The 23,193-nt window shown below is 47.5% G+C and overlaps 1 protein-coding gene across 3 annotated transcripts in view; it reads left to right on the top strand.

Moving 5' to 3' along the window:
* Positions 1-23,193, top strand: part of grip1 (glutamate receptor interacting protein 1) — a 396,612-nt gene that overhangs the window by 93,118 nt on the left and 280,301 nt on the right. Inside the window, exon 1 of one of the 3 annotated variants that reach the window (XM_072673122.1) lies at positions 964-1,024. The exons of 1 other annotated variant lie outside the window; for it this stretch is intronic. The gene's annotated coding sequence lies outside the window, so the exon portion shown is untranslated. Of the gene's footprint in view, positions 1-963; positions 1,025-3,638; positions 3,658-23,193 lie in introns of those variants that run through there. One more of the 3 variants, XM_072673123.1, reaches the window with a different exon arrangement.

Below are 23,193 nucleotides of genomic sequence, written 5' to 3'. Positions count from 1 at the left end.
GACGCATTGTGTACCGGTATCGGAAGGTAAATTGTAGTGTCGGTGCCAGCGCTTCACTCTCTGACAGCAGCAATTAATTAGAACCGTGACATCGTAGTTAAATATTGCTTGGTGTTTCGTGGGAACGTGTTTGTTTGTGTAGTAATCAAGAACAGTTGTTGCTCTCCAAGAATAAATCTGCCAGTCAAAAGCGGCCCAGTTGTTTCTCGTCAGCCTGGCCGCTTGGGAGTCTGCAGCGTCGTTTTGTTTGGCGGCTGTTGGCGTGTTTGCATTTGCATCTAAAACAAATTTTCTGCTCGAGGAAGTGCCTTTGATTTACATTCAAATGTGTGCCGAACACTTATGGCTCTGACAGTTGTGGCGCTGCCGAGCGTTGCCCGAGTGCTTATTGGAGTGTGCAGGAACTCGGAAGAGTGAAGGAGCCAAGACTGACTGACCTCTCCTTCGCTGAACGTCTGGAGGTAGATTCGGTTCGTTGACTACCGACAGTGACGGCTACGCTTTAATTGAGGCCAGAGCATGTGTTTCTGGTCCACATTTCAACACCATGTGAAAGTGCTGGAGCAGGTGTGTGAGCATTAGGCAGCTGGGGATGTACAGTCTTGAGTAATCGTGATATGCCTGTGAATGTAGGAGTTAATGAAAACGGGTAAGCAGTTAGTACAGATTCTGATGTTCTCTCTCAGATGGTCAGCGATATGGTTTATTAATACAACAATGATATCGGATCGATATCGGGTAACGGCCAATACGCAAATTTCACGTATCGGTATCTGTATCGGAACAGAAAAAGCTGGATCGGTGCATCTCTAACACCTACTGACTCATTCTGTCTTTCAAAATCAGGGCTGTTAAAAAAAGAGTTGATCTGCATTTGTTGGAGTAACTGTCTTCACTGTCCAGGGAAGAAGAATTTCTACTAGACATTGCTGTGAGGATCTGACTGCATTCAGCAACAAGAGCCTTAATGAGGTCAGGATGTTGGATGATCACCCCTCCACCTCATCCCCAACTCATCCCTAAGGTATTGGATGGAGCGCCAGTTTTCTTGGTCTTTCAATCGTCAACTGACCCTTCACCATTCCCGTCAAGTACCAGTTCCTAATTCTATTATGGATTGAGGAAAAGCCTGGACGAAAAAGCTTTGCAAACTTCATTTGAGCAGAGAAGCTATTCCAGAGAACACAGTTCTCCCACTGCTCCACACCTCAATGCTGGGGGGCTTTATACCCCTCTCTAGCTCACACCTGGCATTAGGCAGCAGCATGGTCCTGGTAGCATCATGTTTATCTGCTATTCTATTGTCAGTGCTTCTCGCTTGTCGTGTACCGGTATCGGAAGGGTAATCAGTTATTGTCATTTTCAGAGTTCTAGCCGGCTGCTTAGAGGAGCCCATGGCTGCCGATTGTTGGGATGAGGTTTGAGGTGTCTTCAAATTTTGCATCACGTGGCATTTTCTTAATGATGGTTGTGAACAAGCCGTTATCCTAAGGGGCTGATTAGGTTCTTGGTAGATACCTTGGTAGAGGTTATCTGAGAGTTAAAATATTTGGGTTGTGTTGCATTGTGCTTCTTCCTTTTTTTTCCACTCAAAAATTGTACAAAAAAAAAATAATGCACTAATTTTACTTAAAATATTTTATTATAAAGAAGGGTTCACCTTTAACTTTATGGAGATTGCCGTCTCTAACTTTTGCATACCCCTGTACATACTTGACCGTGCTTATGAGCATCATAGCTGTCTATTTTCTATGTGTATTCTTACAGAAACCCATTGCTTGACCGAGGCTGGCCCCCTTAACTGTGTACTCACGAGTAGCCCTGCACGTCCCTATTGGCAGCAATCACATGCCTTTCCCAGAGTACCACCATTCTTTGGCCAATCATGTACTTTCTCCTTCATAGTAGTTCAGCGAATGGTCGCCGAATTAGCTTGCAGAGCCTCTTGTGAGGGGGGGGGGGCTATCATAATCACTCTGAATGAAATGAAATGAAGAGACTTGATGGGGACGTAGCATACGGATGTCTTGATGTCACAGATGTCCACTAGAGCAGGATGTCCAAATTCTGAAACCGTGACCGGTTCCATTACTTCTTCAGGACGTACCCTGCCTGTGCCTGTATTAGCCTGTAAGGCTGTAAGTGATCCAAGATGAAGGGGTCTCGGGGGGAAGCGCTTCATTGGCAGCGTGGCATGAAGGCACTTCTCAGGAACATCCCGAGAGTGAAAACCTGGCCGGCACAATCATTCTCGCCTCAGTCCTCAATGGATTTCTGGTGTGTGTGTGTGGTGTGGTGTGCTGTGTAGTAGTAGGCCCACTTCCAGGTACTGGGAGAGACCTCCAGTAAGCCCCGTATGAAGCCTGAACCAGTTCTGAGAATTTCTTCATTGTTTTCCTACATTCGTGGAGCTTCCTGTGTGAAGTCCCTGGTCACAGTAGTCTGTCAGTAGTGATATTTCACTCATGCTGCAGCAATGGCTTCTCAACCCTGTTGGAGCACCCGTAGGTGAAGGAGCGCTAAAAAAAGAGAGAGACCGGGGGAGAGAGAGAGAGAGATCCATGCCCGTCCTTTTCCGTTCTTTCCTTTTTTAAACTGAGTAGTGCATTAATTATTTCCAGCGGTCTCCATATGCTGCTGATCGTAGATCATTTGAAAGGAGGATTATAGGGGCCATTTTTCTTGTGCGAGTGGACATGTGCTGCATAGCGCTCGGGGCCTGGTGCTTTGTTCTCCTCTCCTGCTCTCAAACTGTCTGGAGTGTTACATACGAGCGCTCATACCCCCGCAAAGATCTGCTCTCCCAGCTACTGCTCTTCCCGTTGGTGTATTTTCTCCCCCTCTGACTGCACAGACAAGTGGGTAATCGGGAATTTAGCCCTGCTTGCCACTAACCCCTCTCGGGCATCGCTGTCGTTTCTAGGAGATGGAGCAATTATGAATTGTTTTTGTGACAGAGCGAAAATTAGCTCGGATTATCAGCAAATCCGTTTGGGCTAATTCCAGAGCCAGCAAGGCTTCTGCCGTGTGTGCTCTGCCTGAGACTGGCCTTCTCGCTGACCTGTCCATCCTGAGGCTTTTTTCCCTGGCTGGTGCACTGACCTTAGTGGATTACTTCCTGCCCTGCCATTCCCTCTGCAGCTGTGGCCCAAGGAGGGTCAGCTGCCGGCACGATCCGCTGCGCGGACCGCCAGGCTGCGCTGGGCAGCCAAAAGATGCCAGCTGCCCCCTTGGTCCCCAGCCAGGTTTTAACTGCAGAAAATATAGCAGCGTGGCCTCGGAGCGTGGCCTACTTGCTGTTGACGAAAAGTTTCCCTCAGTTAAAGAGCCCCATAAGGGTGCTCTGTTGGCTGCCTGCATGGCTCCCTTGGGCTTTATAACGAAGGCATATTGTGGTGGGAAGCAGAATATAGACCGGCAGCAGTGTAAAAGCTTTGCTCTGTAAACTCCCTCTCAGGGGGGCAGTTCTAAGCCTGCTTGGCGGTTCACAGAGCTCAACTTCTTCTTCTGTCCCGACAGGCCTGGGTTGCAGATTTCTCCACTCCCCTCTGCATCATAAGGGCTTGGAGCAGCTTGCGCATCTTGATCAGCCCTTTTTGACCAGATGGACCGAGAACAGCAGTGGTGATAAATTGTGCCGTTGCTCATAAGCATCAGGTTTGAAGCTGGAGAAGGTTTTGTAAAAGTAAACGGACACTTGGTTCTTCTCTTTGTTAGAGATCAGTGGGGTTCGGTGAGGGGTTTCAGTGGAGCATGGTCCACTCTAATACTCAGGTGGAGATGCTCTTCTCATTCTCTCAGCCAAGCTGCTGTCAGTTGATAGATGCTCACGCATGGCTTAAGATTAGTCCGCGCTGTCGGATATTGCGGAGCGTCTTCCCATTGCCGTGACATTTATTGCAAACTGGACATATCGATCAGCTCGATGTACCTTGCATAGGCCTGTGGCATGGAAATGACGTCCGTCCCTCCGTCGCTGCTTTGTCAAGATGTTTTACGCCAGCGTCGTAAAGCGGCCGCAGGCAGTGAGCAGGAATTACTGCATGGTGTCTGCCTGGAATCCGATTAAAGCGCTGCACAATGCCTCTCGTGCCAACAGAGATGTAGAAAAGGCCTTGCTGCTCATGCACCAAATCAGCTATGACTGCTTTACTGCCCCCGAGACCTGCAGTGAAATAGTCTGTGATCTAGTCCTGTGTTGCAGTTAACCGAGCGGCTGAGACAACAATATCCCGGCGAGACTGATGCTGCCTCAGATGCAGACGATTAAATCAAGCTGCAGGGCTGAATGGTTCCGTTTACACCTCTATGCGTCACCAGCAGAGCCCAAGAAAAGATCCCAGAGAAGATCAGCGGAGAAGAGCACAGAAATAATTCCTGAGTTCTCAGAGTTATGTTGTTCTTTATTTCTTTATTCTCTACATTTTGATACTAGTGCTCCCAATTAACCCACTTGTTCATAGCTCCCCCGAACACCAGCAGTGCTCCCGACACCAGGAGGGTAAGGATTAACGCATGTCTCCTTCATTACATGCAAAACCAGCCACTGCCTCTTTTCTAGCTGCCACCGATGCAGCGTTGCAGGGCAGCCACCATGCACTGAGAAAAACCACACCAGCTATTGGACCGGCCAACATCTAGAGAGAGCACCACCACCTACCATCTACCCACCTGCAGATAGCATGGCTCATTGTGCTCTCCCCGACTCCAGCCACTGATGGCAAAGCGAACTCGCGGGCCGTAGTGGTGTGGCATTACAGCCCCCATGCTCTTCATTTTAAGACTATGTTGGTGGCAGCTGGCATTCCGTTACATTAGACAAAGGCTAAACCACAACTTGGTTGATTTGGCTGACCGCGATAGCCGCTCCCTGCCTTGGTGCTAGCTTGGTGTCTACACGTTGCAGTAAACAATGACTCATAGATGGCAGCCGTTCGGTAGCTGGTGCGATGCAGACCCTCCCTGTGCCAGCACGTTCTCGTCTCTGCAGGAGCTCCACAGCAGCTGCTTCCCTGCACAGTAATCAGATATGAGGGGAAGCAGGCGTGGGATGATGGGCAGCAATTAAATGATAAACAGTGTGGAGCTGGCGCAGGAAGTGATGGAGAACTTGATTGTGGTTCAGTGATCCTCTGAATGGCACCCTCCAGCTTCGGTCTTGGGGCCTACGTGATCTTCTATCTGCTGTTTTTTGTAGTGTTCTTTTTTTACCCCTCCTCTGCAGTGTGGCAGAACCTGGCTCGGGCACAAAAAAGCTGTCGATTAGCCAAGACAAGCCAGGGTGGCAGAGTTTGTTTTTTGAGTTTTGCTCTGGCGCTACGAGGCTAAGGTAGCTAACAAGTAACAAGGAACCAGCTAGCAATGTGCAAGCAGCATGCCACATCACACACTTTCCGACAGCTACAAATAGATGTTAGATAAGCTCAAGTACATGTAAGATATGAACTATCCAAAAATGGACAAAAGTAATTGGACAAAACCTTAATGGCTGTCACTTAGGACTGCTGTGGTGATTAGAGGAGAGAGCGCCATCTACCCACCTTCAGAAAGCATGGCTCATTGTGCTCTCCCCGACTCCGGCCACTGATGGCAAAGCGAACTCGCGATCCCTGGCCATAGTGGTGTGGCATTACAGCCCCCATGCTCTTCATTTTAAGACTATGTTGGTGGCAGCCGGCATTCCGGTACATTAGACAAAGGCTAAAACACAACTTGGCTGATGGTTGTTAGGTAAGCTTAAGTACACTGTAAGACATGAACTATCCAAATATGGACAAAAGTACTTGGACAAAACCTTAATGGTTGTCACTCAGGGCTGCTGTGGCTCCTTGGTTTGCCACTTTAGCCTGGCAAAATCCATGGATGCTCGATCAAGGGCTCGATTTTGGATGCCAGCCATGTTCACCATGGATAGCTCTTTGTTCAGCTTCAGAACCTGTCGGGTTGCTGCCTCCAGCCCAAAGCTTTCCAGAACCAATCAAGCCCATTCTTTGTGTGCAAGTGGGTTAATTGTAGCATATAAGGAAATTTAAAAAATGCTTGAATTCCAGGATTTATCCATATATTCTGAGCAGACGACCAAAATCCAGGACAGTCCTTAAAACCCAGGAGGCTCTGTTGTTTCTCGGTGTGCAAGAAACATGACCGAAACCAGTATATTTGAGACACCTGAGGAACATTTTGTAAATCCAAGTATTTGCAAAAAAAAAAAAAAATTAGGAATGGTGGCATTCCCAAATAGAAGCCTGCGGGACTCTGTGCAGACACACTTGGACCGCCTCAGCGCACGCAGGGTTATTTTGGTGCGGTCCCGAGGTGTGCTGGACGGCCTGCAGGTTTCTGGTTTCACTCTCACTGTACGCACGACCCGAGCGGTGTGATATCCGGCTCCTGAGATCCTCTCTCAGGCTGGAGTGCATTCTGACCCCCACTTAGCCACCAGAGATGTCTGCATGAGCGGCAGCAACGTCGAGGACACCCCACGCTAAGAAGGCTGTGGCTGACTTTGAGTGATTTAAGCTATTTGCTACTTCGTCCACCTTCCGGACCGTGCAAGTGGGGATCAGTATTCCCTCTTATGGAGCTCAGTGGCTGGTGATAAATGAGCCAGGTGCTGGGAGTCGTGTGGGATTTAATTTGAGAGAAAGGTATGAAATAGTGTTGGCGTGACAGTTTCCGTGTGATGTGCCAACCATGCTGACCCGTGAATGAATATCACTTCACTAGTGTCAGATTAGCTTAGGCCTTGCTGTTTCTTGAGCATGTGTGTTTCCAGGGTTTTCCCGGGCTTTGTCGATGATTAGAGAAGCTGAGAGACGTTTGCACATTGCATTTTTGCACAATTACTTATTTATTAAAAGTAGCTGCTGGAGCACTGCCTTAACCTCTGCTGCACTCTACTGTTTTCTGGCTGATCCTCCACAATAACAGTCGGATTTATTTATTTATTGTATCCTGCCTGCTGCACTTTCTCGTTTGCTCTGTCTGCATTGGGCTGTACATTTACATTTACATTTATGGCATTTAGTTGACGCTCTTATCCAGAGCGACTTCCAGAGTTACTCATTTTTTACAGAGGAGGGCCAGTGTAGTGTTAGGAGTCTTGCCCAAGGACTCTTATTGATGTAGCGCAGCATAGTCACCCAGACCGGGAATCAAACCCCAGTCTCCCACATGGTGTGGTAGCTCACTGTCAGGTAGTGGTGTTATCTGTTCGCTACCTCAACACCAACATACTGTCTGTATGCACTTGTTTGGTGTTGTTGCTCCATGGTCCTGGAGGAAGGTTGTTTCGCTTCACTGTGTACTCTGTGTATAGTTAAAATGACAGTAATGCCTCCTGACTTGACTTAATGGACATTTGACATCTTTACACTTTCTACAAACTTTTCCATTTGGTTTCTAGGAATTTCTATGAGTTCCATGCGTGAGAATTGAGTAATCTCACACTCTAACATACAGGGAACTCTTTTTATTTACATTTGAGGCATCTAGCAGATGCTCTTATCCAGAGTGCTTCACTTTTACTCAAGATAAACCTCAGTTAGTTTGAATAGACTAATAATTCAAAGATCCTCTAATATTAGACACTACTAAACACAAGCCAGTAAGGTGACCACTCTGCTATTCGTCCAAGTACTCTTGGAAGAGGAGGGTCTTCACTCTGCGTTTGAAGACCGCGAGTGTTTGACTCTGCCGTTCGGACACTCGGGAAGCTCGTTCCACCAATTCGGTGCAGGACAAAAAAAAGTCTGGACGCTTGTCTTCCGCGGATTTTGAGGGATGGCGGGTCAAGCAGAGCCGTACTTGAAGCTCAAAGGGCTGTTGGTGCCGATCGGCTTTTGACCATTGCCATCAAGTACAGAGCGGCTGGTCCGTTCTTGGCTTTGTAGGCCAGAGTCAGGGTTTTAATGATTCAGGCAGCAGCTACAAGAGTCTAGAGGCATGCCACCAGAAACTAATCTGCTTGCTTACGAGCAAATATTACCTTTACTGCTAGTTTAGGTTTAAGTCCAGTTTGTTTTGGATTTTTTGAACTATTTTGTACAGGATCTTTGAGGAGGTTCTTCAGTTCTAAACTAAAAATGCTTGAATTCCAGGATTTATCCATGAATTGGAAGATCCTTAAGGAACATTTGACGGTTCTTCAGTTTAAAATTAGAATAATAATAATAATTCTAACCGGGATTTTAAGCTACCTGCTGCTTCGTCCACCTTCCAGAGCTAAACAACTGCACCTTCTTTTGGAGAATACGCCAGCAAGGCTATAAAAGGGTAAAAGCTAATAGTAGGTTAACCATGAGGCATGTGAGGCAGCCGGGGAGCAGCTAAAAAAGGCTAAAAGCTAACTTGAGGCTGACCAAGGAGTCGGTGATTGGAGAAGGGCCAACTGCTGGAAGCACAATATCAGTTTTTAGAAGCCGGGGGAGGGGCTTAAAAAGGCTAATGCTAGGCCAACGAGAGGAAGATGGTGATTAGAGCCGGTGCTAGGCTAAAAGCTAACCCAGATTTTTTTCACAAGCCCACCATGAAAGGAAAATCAGTGTTCTGAGACAAAGTAACGGGGTGGTAAACTGGCATGTAAACCAGATCTGAGGTTTTTATTTATTTATTTATTTATTTTACCCTAGTCAAGTCACATACTTGCAGTTATACTAAAAAAAAAAAAAAAACAAGTTACAAGACTAAACAAACTCACTCTGCTGCAAAGTGTCTCTCGTTTCCTAGACAGGTCCTCAGGAAAGGTGGAGTTGATTAAAATTACATAAAAGAATGTGAGGCAGATGCGGCGAGGAGTGCTCGGCAGCCGTGGGTAACGTTGCCTATTCAGAGCAGAACACACATTATGCTCTAGGCCCAGGGCAACAGCAGGCGGCCGCTGTTTATTCACCCCGACTCCGCCAGACGACAGCTGTCACACAAACTGACGGGTACCATAATAAGACCATTCATTTCCGCTTGGAAACTATCAGCTTCTGGAACGCAGGCACAGCCTCGGTGCCCTCACCTGTGTTTTCCACCTTTCCCCATTTCCTCTGTTCCACGAAAAGTCATTTAGGCAGACTCTGCAATCTGTGAAGCTCTGGGTCATTTTTACTCCCGCACAGCGAGTTGAGGACAGCCAAGGATGCCACCCCACACCTGGGCCTTGAACACTCAGTATTCAGAGGTTGAGTCATTACCACAGTGAACCTGATCGACACTGGAGAGGAAAAGAAATTGAAAATCACAACAGTTTCAGAAAATGAAAAGAAAAAGGAAAAGCTCTCTAATGGTGCGTTTCATTAAGAAGCTCATTATGAGTGCAGACTTGATGGCTCGCGTCTCAGTCATTCACGGGAAATTAAGCCATCCTTGGACAGAACAATATGTGATGGTGTCCTCCGGCAGAACCCGGGCCTGTGTGGGTTAATGTGGGGCGAAACAGCCGTCATGCTCACGTAATGCTGGTGAAGAGACCTTGCGTACCTTGGACCAGAGCGCTGAGGGAATCTACGGATGTTCTGTGTTTACTCGGTTATGCTCTTCCCTGTGTGATTTCGCCAGGGAGGGCAAAGACTATTTGCCGGCTCTCTGTGGGGGCCGGAGAAGACGGCTAGTCCTCTAAGCCTCCCAGTGTCGGCTCTGGGAGAGCTAAGAGAAGTCAGAGTGTGCGTGCAGGGAGCTGCTATTTGAAAAGAGATTTCACCGGGGACTTCTTTAATTCCAGAGAGAAGTGTCCGGGCACTGTCAGTCAGCGGAGCTGCAACTGTCTGATAAAATATTAAGACCCTCTTCTATTGAGTCGACGCGAAAGCCCAAGCGCCCACAACAGGGCCTGGTTCTTTAAACAATATGCACGGTGCAACCTCGCTCTCCCTGGAAAGGGGTTGCTGTAATTAAAGGCTGGAATGAGGTCTCTAATGTTCGGCGGTACCGTCAGCGGGACCGTGCACTTGAGTACCTGATTCGGCTGCTGTTGGTTTGTTGAAGGCCTTTGTTAATGAGCGTTATTAGCAGGACCAGCCAAGTTCCTCGATTCCGCAGCAGTCTTGGAGGTCATCAAGTCCTAGTCCTCCCATGATATTAGAGTCAGCAGGCAGAATTCCAGCACTTATCCAGCACTTCTTATCAAGCTACTTAAGGCCTGAACCCGTAGAAGAGTCCTCAGCGTTTTTCTGTACGCTGACTTACGGTCACACAATGGTTTAGGCGTCCGCAGACCCGGATTACTACGAATGCCCCAATTCGGGAAACGTGGGCCACCGATGTCTGCAACCGATATTTGGACTGAAGCGGGACTGGAAGTGCATCTTGCTCAGCTTTCGCAGCGAGGCTGTCACAGCAGACCGCTTTCGCGTCCTTCCTCCTTTCTCTCCGCTCGGTTGCTCACGTCCTACCATTCTGTCCCTCTGAGGTGCACCACCTGTCCGTCCTCCCCCCCTCAGCAACGCGCACACACCTCCGCTAGGAGGTGAGTACGATTGGCATGTCCCTGGCAGCCTGCAGCCAACCGGGCATCTGTCTTTGCCACCTGTGTTTCCCAGAGCCGGGCTATGGGAACGACACGCTAGACAGACATCTCAGTCTCAGACAGAAGGCCAAGCCCTGAAACTCGGCCGCGTGCGCCAGCTGATTTAGCTTTCTGCCTCCGAGGCAGGCCAGAGTGAGCCCCAGGAGTTGGAAGCGAAAACGTTGATACATCAACACAAAAAAGTGAGAGTTTAGGGGAATGTACAGAGTGCTAACAAAGCCATCTCCCTAAATCCCTAAACCACAGTATATTGACAAAAGTATTGGGACACCTGCACATTCTATCACACTCATTATTTCTACTGAAGTCAAGGGTATCTGAAGAAAACAGGTTATCTCTACTGTTTGGGGAAGAAGGCTTTCTACCAGATTTTGGAAGAGAATTGCTGTGAGGATTTGATTGCAGTTAGCGACAACTGATTTAGCGAGGTCAGGGTGTTGGATGATCACCACCACACCTCATCCATCCCCAGTTCCCCAACTTATGCCAAAAATATTGGATGCATCTCATCTCATCATTCCAGAGAACACAGTTCTTCCACTGCTCCACAGCTCCTCAATGCTGGAGGGCTTTTTTTATAACCCTATAGCCCACTCCTGACATTAGACATCTCTACAGGCAAGTAGCAGAATGCATTCGTTAGAAGGGGTGTCCACAAACATGTGGACATATATTGTACATGCTCGAAAATGTCTCTCAACTAGTTGGCAGATGGTCTAGATTTAATATGAGGTTCTGGACATGCGGTCTTTATGGCGTAAGTTTGGGCAGGAGGCCAAACCTCTCTTTCATCAGGCCCAAGTGAGCTCTCGGTGCTAGAAGATGAGCATCAATACATCAGCGAAACCTCCGCATGAATGGTGCTAATGAGACACACAGAGCTGTCCAAGAGCCACCATCACAGGAGAGAAGATATCAAGACTGAGATGAATATCCACATCATTGAAATGATCTCTGCTTGATTGTATGATTGTGAGGGTGTTCACTGATTAGCTTGAACACTCAAATCCCTGAGAAGTGAAGTGAAGTCAGTACCATTCAGTTCTCTGATTTTAGTGGCACCTGTAAGGGGTGATATGTGATATAGTAGTCCTGTACAACAGTCAATTCTTGAAGGTGATGTTGGTGTTAAAGCTGGGGAAAATGGGCCAGCACAAGAATCTGAGCCACTTTGACAAGAACCAAACTGTAACAGCTAGACGACTGGGTCAGAACATCTCCAGACATCAGGCAGGTCTTGTGGGGTTTTACTGGTATGCCGTGGTCAGTACCTACCAAAAGTAGGGATGCACCGATCCGATATTAGGATCGGATATCGGTCCAAACGAATTCAGCTGGATCGGGTGTCGGATGAATAGGCAGATCCTTGGAACTGATGCATCCGCTTTCACAATTTGTTGGTGTTAAACTGCACTAAATGTGCAAATAAATAAATAAATAAAATAATAAATGACTATTTAGTACATTTATATTTGTAAATTTTTTTCATTTATTATTTATTTTAATTTTTTTTACAAAGTTAGTAATGTCCCTAGTAAAGTAACGAGGTATTAGGTTTATATAGGTTTATAGGTTTTGGACTGGTATCGGACTGGTAACAACTGATATGCAAAGTTAATGTATCGGTATCAGAACTGGAAAAGCCCCATCGATGCATCCCTGACCAAAAGTGCTCCAAATAAGGACATCCAGTGGGCACTGGTGGCTCAGTGGTTAGAGCTCCGGGCTATTAATGACCGGGTTGTGGGTTCCATATCTGGGCTCAGCAAGCTGCCACTGTTGGGCCCTTGAGCAAGGCCCTTCGCCTTCTCTGGAGTTGGAGCTGGAGTTGGCTGCCCACCACTCTGGGTGTGTATGTGCTTACTGCCCATATTTCACTAGTGTGTGTGTGTGTGTGTGTGTGTGTGTGTGTGTGTGTGTGTTCACTACCACAGATGGGTAAAATGTGTAGTGCATAGAGATGGACAGTGATGGATACGTTCACCTTCAGTGAACTGACGACTGAGGCACAGGCCTAAGACTCGCTGATGCGATCCGTGGAGTCCTCACCTTGGCGCCAGACACCACAGGAGGTCTTCAGAAGTTTTGTGGAGTTCATGTCTCGAAGGGTCAGAGCTGTGGCGGGGGTGTTGCACGTTGTTAGTCAAGTGGTTTGCGGTTTCAGTGCTGTAGCTGATGTGGTGGTGTATGTGGGTGACTGAGCCAGAGTATTGGGAGGTATTGTGAACGCTGCTGATAGAGCCTGCACGGTCACAACCAACACGCGTGGGTTTGGCGGTGGCCTCTGTGAGACGATGCGGCTCGTTTAAAAGGCTTTCTCTCGGTGAGCGAAGAAAAGGAGACTTGGAAGGAAAGCGAAAACCTGAAGGACAGCTGTGATTACTCGTCTCTGAAGCTGCATTTCTCCGCAAGGATGAGGGTGACCTTACGCTTCCCTTGAATTGCATTCAAAGGCCTCGGCGGCCTTGGTGTGTGCATAGGTTTTGTGTCAGGAAACGTAAGGCACGAGGAGGCATTGCATTCACAGTGTTCAAGAAGAAAAAGACAAAATGTTGAATGCGCGTTGTGTGGCTAAAATAGCGATAGCGATTTTACAGCACCACCCCCATTACAGCACTACATCGACAAAAGTATTGGGACACCGGTCCTTTGATTGTTTCTTCCAAATCAAGGGTATTAAAAAAGCTTGTCATGCTTTTGTTGGAGTAACTGCCACTACTGTCCAGGGAAAAGGGCTTTCTACTAGATTTTGAGAAAAATGGCTGAGGATTTGATTGCGTAAGTGAAGTCAGGATGCTGGGTGGTCACCATCCCACCTCATCCATCCTCAACTCTCTAACGCATCCCAAAAGTATTGGAAGAAGAACCATCGATCATTACAGAAAACACAGTTCTTCCTCTGTTTCACAGCTCCATGTTCAACCTTCAGGCTTCAGGCACTTATTAAAGCCATTGATTATTTATTTATTTATTATTATTATTATTTTTCAAATGTATATTTGATTTAAACTCACATATTTGTCGAACATGTAAAGCTAACATGCCTCATGGAAGGAAGTAGCGTGAAGAGCGTAAAAAGTGACACCACTGATCAAATACCCCTCTCGAGAGGCCATCCCTCAGCCCAGTTCAGTGAGTTTCTTTGAGAACACAGCAGACCACAGTTAAGCACCACTAAAAGACCAGCAGCAAAAGTCGGAATGCTTAAAGGATTGTGTCCAAATTGCTGGAGTTTTTTAGCGCTGGGTAAGCAGCCCTTTTCGGGTGCAGCACTGTAAATGTGGTTGATTCCTAAAAAGCCAAGTAAATTTTATCCTGAGAGGCAGTGCAGGAATGATTCATTACCAAGTAAAGCCTGGAAAGCTTAACGTAGTATCCTGCCCCGCCCTCGACCGACCGTTATCGGCAATCGAACGATCGGTATCGGCCCCAAAAACACTGATTGGTCCTTCTGTACTAAGCTGGATTGCACAGACCTTGCTGAACCTGTAAGTAGGTAGCGGCTGGTGAATCTGCTGGGCACGTTGCCACATTGTGAAAGTCTATATAATTTCCTCTTTTAGAACCAAGGAAATTGCTTCTTTGCTTCTCTACAACACCCCCTCTCTCTGTACCCTTGCTGCCTCTCTCCCTCTCCCTCGCGCTTTCTCTCTCTCTCTTGCTCGCTCTCTCTCTCTCTCTCTGCAGACTAAGCTCTTTCCACGCCCGGAGATAACGAAGGCTCCGGGCGGCACTGATAGTGCCTGTGCTGTGTATGAGGAGATGAGATTGCGCTCAGAGTAAAGCTTCCTTTCACTTGGCTTTGCCCACGCTAACCTCGCACCCTCCCTCGGGTCAGGACCCAACTTGTCTGGAAATGGGCATCTAAAGAGAAGTGCTCTGCCGCCTCGTGTTGAGTCAAGCGAATTTGCTCAGCGGTCCTCGGTTAGGGAAAAGGTCTGTGGCTTTGATGAGCTAAGGAGCTCTTGACCTAGCTAACGGGCCTGCGCGCTAACGCGAGGAGATGACGGCGCCGGCAGCAGCAGCGGTGGTGGTGGTGGTGGTGTGACTCAGAAAAGGCTCGATACATTCTAATTTTCCCACCTCGGAGTCTCGTAGTGTTGATCAAAGCGAGGGGGGGGTGGCTGAGCTCAGAGCTCTTTTGAGAACACCGCAGTAGCTCCCTGGAGCCCACGGGAGGCGGAACGTTCCAGAATCCCAGGAGAAAAGCGTGGTCTCGAGCTGACTGGCACACTGCCACCTGCAGACAGGAGGATCCGTAAAGCACAATGGGAGTCCCAGCACATCCGTGAGATTAGCTAGGAGTAAAACACACACAAACACACACACACACACACACACACACACACACACACACACTTACTTTTCCGACTGTGGAACCAAAAGCAGATCTCCTAAAGCACAGGTTCCCAACTTCCTGCTCCAACATGCTCACCTCACCTCAGCGTCAGAAGGGCTTGCTAATGGACTGGGACCAGTTTGCCGAAAGCTGGGTAGTAATAAGATGGTCCTCACTGGGAGAGAGAGACTGTTCAATGTGATGCTTGCTCTACCATGATGAAGAGGATTGTTTGGGCGACATGAAAATCATGGAAATCTGGAGCGCAGGAGGTTTTCCGAAATGCTTCCCTAATCACGATTCCCTACATAAAAAATCTGGAGCGCTGTAAGGGACAATTTGTGAGAGTAGTGAACGGTTTAAGACACTGCTTTATATAGCATTACTGCGCGAGAGCAGATTTCTCCTGTCTGTCTCTCTCTCTCATTGTCTCTCTGTCTTCTCTCACTCTCCATGTCAGTCTTTGTCGTGCTCTCCCGCTTGGTCCCTTTCTCTTGCTGTCTGTCTCTGTCTCCTCACTCTCGCTCCGTCCCTTTCTCTTGATGTCTGTCTCTCGCTCCTGTCTCCTCTCTCGCTTGGTCTCTGTCTGTGTTTTCTTTTGCTGTCTGTCTCTCTGTCACTGTCTTCAACACCTCTCTATTGCATGGTCTTTGTCTCTTTCTCTTGGTCTCTCTCTGTCCTTTTCTCTAGCTGTCTGTCTCTCTTTTCCATTTCTGCGTCTCTCTGTGTCTTTTCTGTGCCCTAGAGAGAGAGGAGAGAGAGGACAGACAGTTTTGGACACCGCTCTGGACCAGGTTTGGGAACCATTATTCTGTGGTGTTGCCAAAGTGCCTCAAAAGCGAACAGGAGAGTGGGCAATCTGGAAAGCAACCAAGGCAACTGCGGTCCTCTGAGAAGCAGACATATTGATCTTTTCAAGTGGGCAGAGCGCTGTGGAGCTGGCGTAATGTGTAATTTGGCTATCTGCTCCGATAAGGCTTATGCTTAGATACCACACAGGCCTTTCACTGGAGAAGAACACATTCTCCGGCCAGCTTCCTCCGGCCCTTCATTAATATTCACGTTATTGCTGAGCGGGATGTGTCCCCAAACAACACTGACGCGCAGAGCTGACACTCAGGATCAGCGTGGTCACGGGTTTTACAGCTGCTGCCTGTAGACGCATATGCACATATGCAGTGTTAGCATTGCTTATGATATCATTTGTATAGTATTAACTCCTACATAAGGTCTGTAATCTGTGCAGAGATGTTCCCCGCTGTGTGTGTGTGTGTGTGTGTGTGTGTGTGTGTGTGTGTGTGTGTGTGTGTGTGTTCAGAGTATAGAACCAGAATGCATAATGAAGAAAGTTTTTTTTTTTTTTTTTTTCTCTCTACATTTTGGGTGAGTGGTTGAGGGGTGTGTTAAGAGTGAATGGGGGCATGTTAAGGGTTGTGAATGGGGTGTGTTGAGGGGCGTGTTGAGGGTCATGAAAAGGGTCATATTGACGGTCATTAATGGGGGCGTGTTGAAGGGTGTGTATGGGGCCGTGTTGAGGGTCGTGACCGGGGCGTGTTGAAGGGAGTGTATGGGGCCGTATTGGAGGGTCGTGAATGGGGTGAAGGGTGTGTATGGGGCCGTGTTGGAGGGTCATGAATGGGGCGTGTTGGAGGGTCGTGAATGGGGCGTGTTGGAGGGTCATGAATGGGGCGTGTTGGAGGGTGTGTATGGGGCGTGTTGAAGGGTGTGTATGGGGCGTGTTGAGGGTCATTAATGGGGGTGTGTCATTAATGAGGGTTGTAAAAGGGGCGTGTTTGAGGGTCGTGAATGGGGGCGTGTTTGAGGGTCGTGAATGGGGGCGTGTTTGAGGGTCGTGAATGGGGGCGTGTTTGAGGGTCGTGAATGGGGCATGTTGTGGTCTGCCTCTTCTATTTGTCTGTCTGCCTCTCTGTCTTCTGTCTCTTTTGTCTTGTTCTTTCTGTCTGTCCACCTCTTGCTGTGTCTCTCTCTCTGTCTGCCTACCCTTTGTTCTCTGTCCATTTCTGTCTGTCTCGTTCCTTCTGCCTGTCTGTCTGCCTCTTCTGTCTCGCTCATTGTGTCTGTCTGTCTGCTGCTAACTGTCTCTGTCTGTCTCCTCTGTCTTGCTTTTTGTTTGTCTGTCTACTGCTTGCTCGGTCTTTCTCTGTGTCTCTCTCACCCTGTCTGTCTGTCTGTCTGTCTCTCTGTCTGTGTAGAGGGTGAATCACCCTGAAGGCTATAGAGTAGAGCACTGACAGGAGCGTTAAGACACATTTAGTCTTTCCCTCTCTCTGTCTGCCTTTTCTGTCTGTCTGCCTCTTTCTCTCTCCGTCTTCTGTCTCTCATGTCTTGTTTTTTCAGTCTGTCTCTCACTCTGTCTGTCTGCCGCTCGCTCCATCTGTCTGACTGCCTGCTCTCTCGCGCTCTTTCTCTGTGTTCTCTTAGCTCTCACTAGGTGGCATACTCTACCTACTGTTGGAGCTCAGTCTGTGCGCTCAGCCTGCTCTCTAGCCTGGTCTGAGGCCTTTGTGAGGAAGATCGGCATCTTTTTGAACTGCGCTCATCAGTCACTTCACAGGCGGTTGTGTGAGACCTCAGACACTGCCTGCTTGTGATTGTCTGGAGAGCTTTTATGTAATGTATGTTAATGGAAACAGCTTCGCCCGGTGGCTCATCTGAAGTAGAAATGATCCTGTTTTTTTTTTTCTTTTAATAAAAACAACGTCCGTCACTTTCAAGGACACCGAGTCTGTTTAGTCCCTGATTAACGCAGCGCTGTCTGCTCCGAATCCCAGCTGAGAGGTTAATTTAGTCCGGACTTAATCTGGAGAAGGAGTCCACTGTGCCTTTATTAATATTCAGCCGGTTTTATGGACAGGGTTGAGGCTTTTGCTGGGAGGAATCATGCACGTGTTGCCTGTGTGGGTGTAGCATGATGCTCATTAGCTAGCATTGTGTGTGTGTGTGGGGGGGGGGGGGGGTGTAGGGGTCTTGTAGCTTCAGTACACTTGTAAAGAAGCAGAGGTTTAGACACCAGATCTGTCTACCAGTATTGGGTGTCAAATTGAATTTGTCTGAAAAGTGCTACACCACATAGACAAAAGTATTGGGACACCTGCTCATTTATTGATTTGGAGATTGGAGAGGCGGCTGATCAACTCCCCAGCGCATTTCAAAATGGGATGGGATTGGAGCGACATCCATCATTCCCGAGAACGCAGGTCCACTGCTCCACAGTTAAATGCTGGGGTGGGGATGGCAGGCTTTATACCCCTCCAGCCCACACCTGGCATTAGGACTGAAAGTCCTATTCTATTGGCAGTACTTCTCTACAGGGACTAGACAAGCTGTGTGTGTGTGTGATTTTGCACAACTGCACAACTTAACGTGAAAGCTGAATGTGTTTATTAAGAAGGGTGTCCACAAATATTTGGACACATAGTGTAAATACATAACGTTTGACTTATTGATACATTTGAGGCCAGGAGAACCAGTGTTTTTGCCAACAGTTTGATCAGACTTATCCCTTTAAACCCTGAGCAGGTGCCGGAGCTGGAGCCGGAGCCGGAGCCTCCTGACGAGGCTGCACTGCTAATAAACAGTGCTGCTGGATTACAGATCAAGCTGTGAGTTTGGATGCTAAAGTTGTCTCCTGCTGCAGCCTCATCTTCCCTGCCTGTTATTAGTCTGCCACTGTCTCCATTAAGCTGTTGACCGCCACTCAGTCCCGCCTCTCGTTTAGGCCGAGAAACAGCAGGTCACCTCAGATCATCCCACCAGAGCGGCTGATTTTCTCACAAATTGGGCTTCAGTGAGCACTGGCTGGTGGTGTCATTTTTGTGCGCTTCATTATGTCCGCATCACCACACAGCGAGCCTGACAATGTGTCTGCCTTCTCAAACTGCTGGGCCTGATGTGTTTGTGCTTCACTAACTAACTGGCTTCTCTGCTTATTTCTTATTTTTGATTTTTTTAAGAGCACCTTCTTTCCTCTGGATGGCTCTTCTGTAGCTGTCTGACATATCCACTAAGTGGCGCTGTAGGACAGAGCTGATTCTTGAGTGCAGCTGAGGGTGCGTTAGACTGGCCCTGTCTTTTTCAAAGGCAGGGACATTAAAGTCCACCGTAATCTGTTATTATCCTTTTTTATGAAGATTTGAAGACTAATCGTTTAATAATGAAGGATCGTTCCACAGTTAGATCGAAGGCTGCGGAGCCTCCTGAGGCCTAGCCTGAACTCGGACCTTCCTCTCGGCCCACATGGACTTTAACTGGATGGTCGCTTGTGCATAATCAGACGTATCAGGGGTAATCTCTGTATGTCTGCCTGAGACCGATGACCTCACACAGCCTGTTAACATGCTCTGCTGCTCCACTGAAGCTGGAGACCGGCACTACCAGCACCACTTTCACCAAAGTTTTCAAGTCTGGGAGCATTCCTCCTGCCAGGGAAGCCTTGCCGACTTTCTGAACATGGAATTTCTCGCTTCAGCTGGAAGAAATTGGGCCTAATGTGCCCTTTCTGCACAAAGTGTGTGTGTGTGTGTGTGTGTGTGTGTGTGTGTGTGTGTGTGTGTGTGTGTTATTTACAGGCTGTGTCTACTGATCTTGGTAGAGAGGGTGCTAACTAGCGGAGGCCAGATACTACTTTTTCATGAGCGATACTGATATACTGCCACCTTGAGTATCGGATGATACCAATACTGCAATCCGATACCTATGCTATCTTTTTAGTTTTGCGTGATTTTTTTAATCACTAAGTCGGCAAAAAAATTCAAAGAATTTCTAAGAGACAGTCAGATCCAGGTCTGTTTGTCAGCACAGCCCCCTGCATTGATGTAATCTCTGGGTGACCGGGTCCCTTGTCTTTTCAACGTTCCAGTAAACCCTCCTCATTTCTCCAGTCTGCCTAGTGTAAAAAAATCAACGCATTGAAGCGAGACAGTCAGAGCTATTTTCGGGGGATATTCTAGCTAACTTAAATATTGGGGATGCATCGATCCAACTTTTTTTTGTTCTGATACTGATACATGAACTTTACGTATCGGACGATATCCGATGCCGGTCCGACTTCAGGGCATCAGAGTTGGCGTAAACACTGCTTTACTAACTTTCTAAAACTAAACATAATCAACACCGATATGAACGATCCGAATTTCTATTTATTTGTCGCTAAGATAAATAACTGTGCTGGACCTAAAGTGACCGCTGGACCCTATCTCCGCCACCGCCTCCGTTTACCTCTCTGCTGAAGCAGCTTCCGATCCTGCCGGAGACTAAGATCGCCCTCGGAGACTTTCCAACATAATGACTCGTGGAGAGGGAGGTTTATAATCTGAGGCAGTGTTCTGAAAGGCTTTGTTTTACTGGCTGGCTTTCCCCCACAGGATGCCGTTCTCCGTTAAGTGCCTTTTCCTTTAGAAAAAGAAACACTCCATTACTGCTGCATTCTTTTTGAAGTACTTCTTTCAAAATGCCGGCGAGTCACAGTGCGCTGAATTGAAGTTGGTTACAGTCTCACTGCCACACTGAGTCTAAGAGGACTAAATTTGGCCAGGGCAAATCATGCCTTTATTGAAAGGCAACTCCACCACTTTTCTTACTTTCCCATTTTTAAAAAAACATTTCTGCATAATTAAATTGTTAATGAGTGGGTTGGTGTGAAATGCTTCATTCTAGAGAATTGTTCACAGTGGTGGTAGTGGTTGGCTCCAGACATCAGAAGTGCTTAAATAGTGCATTTATTGAGTTTTTTAAGACCTTCTTTGACAAATAAATAGCAAGATTGTGACTTTGGTTGGAATGAAAAATGCTGATGATTCATTGGAATTGTCCCCAAGTCTTACTGGATTGGTTTGCTGTCCTCTCTGGGTCCTCTCTGTTCTCTCTGTGACTGTGTATACAGTCAACTAGCTAAATAAGTTGTAGCCAGTTGGCTGGTCTTCTCTGGATGCTTTTAGCCTTGTAGATGCTTACTGAGATGCGATATCTTGGCAAAGTGATTATAGTCAGCACAGTCCCCTGCCATGACTTGATCTTTGATGGGGGGTCCCTCACCTTTCCCACGTTCTGGTCAGCACTCTTCACTTCTCCAGTCAGCTTCTATATTCTGAGGCAAGTAGCCATTACGTCTTGTTGTATGTAAATGTTAAGGGGTGGGGTGGGGGGTGGGGGGTAATATAACAAGTCAAGACTGTTATGTAGCAGTTTTAGGGTTTTGGAGCTCTGTTTTGGTTATGCTGGATTTTCTTTAGAAGGTCTGTTGCTTATATGTACTGAACCCTCTTATATAACCCTTTACCACTATTTCACCATCATCACCATTCCATATGAAACATGTATATGCTCATTGGTGCTTTTGGGCATTAAATAAAGTGGTTATGGTAGTTAGTAAGTCTCTTTCACACCAAACCTCTCTCCCACTGAATCATGCAGCAACATTGGAGAAATAAATGCTGGAATTCCACCTTTTAAATACCCCCAGAACTTGGTACACCATTACCTAATACCGTCCAATACATGCATTAGTCCTTTTTTGGTTACTTTCCCAGGTGCCTGTGGTGGCTGCAATGTGTGCAGCAAGGATAAGAGTGTCTTGGTGTTCCAGCTGGATATCTTGCCTGCTCAGTGCTGCAGGGTTTGCTATAGTATTGGGATTAGACCACCACACACTCTCATATGGAGCTTGAGTGTTTAGTTCTGTATACATCCTGAAGGGATGAGGAACGGTCTTCAGAGTGACCTGCCAAAATTCACAAGCCTCGGGATTGTCTGTACTGAGAGTCTCCTCTTCGTTTCTCCACCAGTCACGTTGATCTGAGAGTGTATGAGCTGCCCGTCAGATCTTTGCCCTGGGTTTTTGCAGAATACGGAAGGTGTGAGGGAGCAAGGAGCCTGGATTCAGCCAGGAGCCTGAGAGCCCAACTGGCCGTGTGTTCTGCTTGTTTACAGACGCAAATCCAATGACGTTCAGGATCATCACACTTCATTACTCTTGAGTTTTGTACAGTGAACAATCAGCTCTACACAGCTTTGGCCTCATCTCATGTTAGATGTTGGAGGTTTGCTTCTATAGTTTTGCACTGAAGTTGAGACGCTTGCACTGTGTCCACTCACCTCTACTTCCATGGAAAATTAAGAAGGCCTTCTCCTGTACAGGTGACATTGATGGTATTCCAATTCCTGAGTGATTATTATTTTATTGAGGCTGTAGGATCTACGCTTGTGGTCAAAAATGTCCGTACACTCGTCATGGACACGGATGTCATGGTAATATTGGACTTTCAAGCTGGAACCGTGGAATTGGTCAAATCAGTGTCTGTAGAAAGCATGGACAGAACAACGTCTCTCAAAAGTGAAGTGGCCACTGGTCTAGCACCTCTGCTGGCTGGTTGCAGTATGATGTATAGCTCTGCCCACCCCCATATGTTTCAGTGACAAAACCCAAAGCCCGATTTCAAGCTTATTTGCCTCCTCTTACTATCTCTTGTGTCTCCAAATCCCAACATCCCCCAAAAATCAGTTTTTAGCTATATCGTAAGAAGGCGGTGCTAGACTTCGGAGTTAAGTGATCGACAGCCTTGGCTGGACGAGACTGGTTGTCTGCAGTACCTGCATGGTGCCTATTCTGGTCATTACGTGAAATTGTAGTGGAACTTACCTGAGCTGCACTTTTACGATTGGAACTGTTCCACTTACTGAAAAACTGGGAACCCAGGGGGGAATCCGCTCTGCTTCTGCGCTGTAAGCTCAGTGAAGGTGGTCTGGGATACGCTTGGTTCAGGAGAAGGGGGTGGATCTACCAAAGGAGTCAGGCTCCACCTCTGGTTGTGAATCTGACAACATGGTGGACAGTTTTGGCTTCATTTCTATAGAACGGGAGGGAATGGAACCATGGTATCCATGTTTTTCACAGTCCTTGGTTCAAATGTCCTTATTATTTGACTGCACTTGTAATGTTGCAGTGTCCTGGAATGAGCTCCTCTTGGGTTTTTGCAGGTGTCCACTCCACAAACAGCATTCCTACTGTATAGCAGGACAGCCACTGGCCTAGATGTATGATTTTACACCAATACACACACACATGTCGCACCGCCCTGTGCATTGCTCAGTGCCTCTTTTTTTTTTTTTTTATGATAACTGTGTGTAAAACCTCTATCCCAGACGCAGTGTGTGTTTACTGCACTCCAGAGGACGGCACAGAGCAGAACTGTTGGCTTTATGACCCAGGGTGCACTCCCAGCTGTTCTGTTGACAGGATGGAGAAAGCATGATGAGAGATGGGACTGGGTACTGTGTGGAACCCCCAACATACAGGTGTGTAAGCCTTCTGTACCTTGGCTGC

Source organism: Salminus brasiliensis, chromosome 2 (genome assembly GCF_030463535.1).
Source record: "Salminus brasiliensis chromosome 2, fSalBra1.hap2, whole genome shotgun sequence".
In the NCBI taxonomy this organism is placed as follows: Eukaryota; Metazoa; Chordata; class Actinopteri; order Characiformes; family Bryconidae; genus Salminus; species Salminus brasiliensis.
Note: the sequence above shows the minus strand (reverse complement) of the source record. Positions and strands in the feature narration are given on the sequence as shown.